Source organism: Petromyzon marinus, unplaced genomic scaffold (genome assembly GCF_048934315.1).
Source record: "Petromyzon marinus isolate PM22_M1 ecotype Great Lakes invasive population unplaced genomic scaffold, UKy_Petmar_22M1.pri1.0 PM_G_Scaffold_4, whole genome shotgun sequence".
Lineage (NCBI taxonomy): Eukaryota > Metazoa > Chordata > Hyperoartia > Petromyzontiformes > Petromyzontidae > Petromyzon > Petromyzon marinus.
In genome coordinates, this window is record NW_027422983.1 from 6,481,204 (window position 1) to 6,485,407 (window position 4,204).

Genomic DNA, 4,204 nt, shown 5'->3' on the forward strand with positions numbered 1-4,204 from the left:
TCTTGCCGACAGAGGCATGTCTTGTATCCGTTTGATTATCTTGTCTTTGTTCGGAAGATCATCAAAAAGTTCATTGGCTACATCCAGCATGAACGTTTTAGCATACTCGCCATCTGTGAATGGTTTTCCGTTCCTCACTATTGCTAAAGAACCAGCAAAGCTAGCCGAATTATAGTCACCTTGCCGGGTCCATACGCGGAGTTGCTGCTGGCTAGCTTGCACCCTGCTCAGAAGCTCTTGGCACGCTTTCTTTCTGCTGTCTCCCGCAGGGTATTTTGATGCAAAGGTAGCGTGGCGCGTGTCGAAGTGCCGCTTTACATTCGACTGTTTCAACGATGTAATTTTGTCATTGCAAATTAGACACACCGCAGAACCCGCTCTCTCCACAAAGGCGAATTCTTCGGTCCGTTCGTCCTGAAATGTACGATACTCGTCGTCTTTTTTTCTTTTCGCCATCTTCGTCGAAGGGTCAGCTTTGAGCTAATGACCGAGCAGACGCAGTCTCAGACTGATTCAAAAGGGGGCGTTTACCTGTTTTACCCAGCAACGGCAAACGTAGGCCAGTATCATCCAATTAAAATAATGGACAATTGCTCCTGCAGCCCTGAACAGGACATGCGCAGTGAAAAATAGATGGATGGATTACAACAAGTGAGAATATTTTGTTTTATCTGCGAGCCATATGCAATCATCAAAAGAGCCACATCTGGCTCGCGAGCCATAGGTTCCCGACCCCTGCTCTATAATAATAATGTGTGGTGTGTGTGTGTGGTCTCTATATAAATAATAATGTGTGGTCTCTATCATAATGTGTGGTGTGTGTGGTCTCTATACAGGTGGTCCCCAACTTACGACGGTCCGACTTACGATATTTAGATGTTATGTGGGGGCTAGTGCCCCCCTCCCCACTCCCCATTACGTGGGGGCTGATCTCACTCACCACGAGCGGGGGGGGGGGCGCCACGTCTAATGGGTGGGGGCTGGTACCCCCCTCCCCCTCCACGCGCGGGGGGGGGGGGGTGTTTGCCTCCCCCACCCCCGTCCCCTCCGCGTTTGTGTCTCTCGGACCGACATAGCTAGCGGCTGGCCCAGCCCGCCTAGGGGTTGATTAGGCGCCGCGTGATTCCCCCACTCCGTGTGGCCTAACCGCGTGGATGACGTAATGGTTTGACTGGCCGGCTGTTTAGAGTTAATTAATTACTTCTGCTAAGCCATTGTGTCAACAAGCCAAGGTGCTCGGAATCAATAATTAATTACTCTCTGCGCGCTACGCTCGCGGGCGCGTTCAAGCGTCCCTCTAATTAATTATTTATTTGTGCGTGTGCGCGTCTTGCCTATGCCGATTAAAGTCACCCACACACCGTCGTTGCGCCGACTGCTGTCCCACCGCTCTTCACAGATGCACACATGGCACCACGCGTCACAGCGTCAGTCTGTGCTGAGATTTATTTCCCGGAGCGAATAGTGAACCCCCGTTTATGGCCCCCTCCAGCCAGCACCCTTCCTCCTATCACTTACCCGTCGCAGATTGCGTCTATCCCCCAAGCTCGAGCTGACTGAATTGGCCCCCCTTTCCCGTACCCACTCACCTCTTCAGCTGCCCGATGGGGGCTGGGGAAGATGCTCGCCTCGGGGACTTTTTCTGGCCGACCGTTTCCAGCTCCACCCTGCAGGCGTCGCACGGACGCTGAGGACGGCTGGTCTCTCCCGCCGCTCCAGAAGAACTCTGATTCAATCCACCCCTCCGGCCCCCTTATGTCTCCAAAGCCCCTTAACCCCCGGGTCACATGACGTCATCCTGCGCATCCAATCGAATCCTCTTTGCGGCCGCTTTGAGCGCTCTGGCCGTTGGGTGGGGGGGGGGTCGCGTCATCCCCCCCCCTTCCCATTGTGTCTGTGCCTGCGTTCCTCGCCGTTGACTCATCGATAATCCCCTCGTTCCCTCCAACTTAAGTCAACTTCTTATCTGCCTAGGGGCTTTTCCCTCCCACCCCACTGTTTACCCTGCCGCTGGGTACTGGCTGAAGGTCCCACCCCCCCATGCTGTGTATGCTTCATCACGGCCGGCCTGTAAAGCTCTATGCCCCCTTCTTGGGGGGGGCGCCATATAATCCGGTCTGGGGGGCTCGGCCAATTTCCTGGTCCGGGGAAACCGTGGAACATCCCTGCTAGTGGGGTCCTCGGGTGAAAACCCATCGCACCAGGTGATCCCTCCTCGCGACCCTACGGGGGTGCATGCGGGTGTTTAGTGGGGCGTGCGTGCGTTCGTGGGATGGGGAGGGGGGTGCGAGTAGAGGGTAGAGCCGGCGGAGTTGCTCCGCTGTGGTGGCACCACAGTTACGATGGCGATAGCAATATGACAAAATAGTAAAATATTTTTAATTTTGCGCGGCAGGCAAACGCAGCAGCGTGCTACGAGGTACGAGACTGTAACTTGATCATCGCCATCCTCCTCTTCCAACAACTAAGTTAATGTGGCCATCAACCTAACATCGTTCAAGTGTGCAGACGACGGACAGAATCTTGGTGAGTCCAGTACAATATGATACGTTACGATACGTTCAATGCGTGTATGATAACATAGCTTTAGCGATTTCATTTTAGGGTTACTACGATACATACGTTTAATGCATGTTAAAAGTTTTTATAGCAGATAGGATTGTTTCCTGAAAACACTTTCTATGAAATTGCAGTTCACATAGGTAGGCTAAGAATTTACCTTGTTTTTTACTTTAAATTTTACTGTGCAATACAGTATTGTAATTAATAAATACATACAGTATATAGTTTATACAGTACGATACTGTAAATTGCTCTGTTTTGCTAAACTATCACCATTCTTTAAGACTCCTGGGTAGGCTTAGGCCATTTTCGCATTACGATATTTTCGACTTACGATGGGGTCGTGGTAACGCATCTCCATCGTAAGTCGGGGACTACCTGTATATATAATAATGTGGTGTGTGTGGTCTATATGGGGAGCGGTAGTGTAGCGGTTGTCGCGCTGCGCTATGAACCCAGCGACCCGGGTTCGATTCCCGCTCACGGCCAACACCATCAGTGACGATTATCTAAACCGATCCTGGGCCTCCCCTAGGTCGACTCAGCCTCAAATGAGTACCTGGTGCGGTGTGTAGTAAACATCGCCACTGGGGAGACAAAGGCGGTCGGGTGTGGTTGCTGGCCACCCACCCCCTCGTGTACCGTTACCGGCCTTCGTAGGCGCTCGCAAACAGCACTTGCCCCTACAGTCTGTTAAGGCTACACGGGGGGGTCTTTGTCTCTCTAACCTATACAATTAATTTTATCGTCTGTCTGTGTCCGTCTGCGCACGCGTGCTTGCGAGGGATTTGGCTACCAAACCGTGGGGTTCACGTGAGAAATGTTTCTGCCAGGAAGCACGCCGTGGGCAAGCGCTGTGCCGTCTTCCCGTCGCTCGCATTCAAAAGAGTTAAAGTTGAGTTGTGTTGGCGATTTCCATTTAAATATTTAGTTAGGTTTGCGGCTATCTATTTATTTATTTATTTCCCCACGCGCCTCGGCCCGGAGACAACGTCATCAGCTGCGCGCACGTGCACAACGCTCGCACGGTTGGCCCCTGCAAGCTCTCACGCACCATCGACGGAGGCGTGCGTCCTTTTTTATTCGCCTGCACACTCTACAGGCAAGTCGCACACATTGGTATCGTAAGCATTTATATAATTACACTTTGCACCGCTGGCAGGGGTTGCCCCTAGCAATGCACACACGATCGGCACACATTTTCATTCGCGTTAAAACTGCAACAAAAACGCACACAACACGCTGAGGTTGAATGTCCTCTTCTCCCCACTCCACACCAATGCATCCTGTTACTACTATAGAGCCCCTAGATATTATTATTACTGCGCTTAGATAGTATTATTGTAGCGTGGCCGGGGGAGCGGCCCAGCCCACACCCTACCAAGGTGAGTGGGTCTCTCTGGTCTCGCAGTGGGTGGGTTTCTGTGGATCTCTGTGCCTGTAGAAACGTGCCTTTTCAAGTATTTGGCTGCTGCTGTAATTATAAATGTCCACGAGGTGACGACGACGATGATGAGCCACTTTGTTGAGCTATCGTTCACGACAGCCAATTCGCTTCTCAAAAAGCACTACCCGGTAGCTCAGCGGGGTGCCTTACCTGGCAAAAAAAAATAGTTTGGTTTGTGTTTGGTCTTGATCTGAC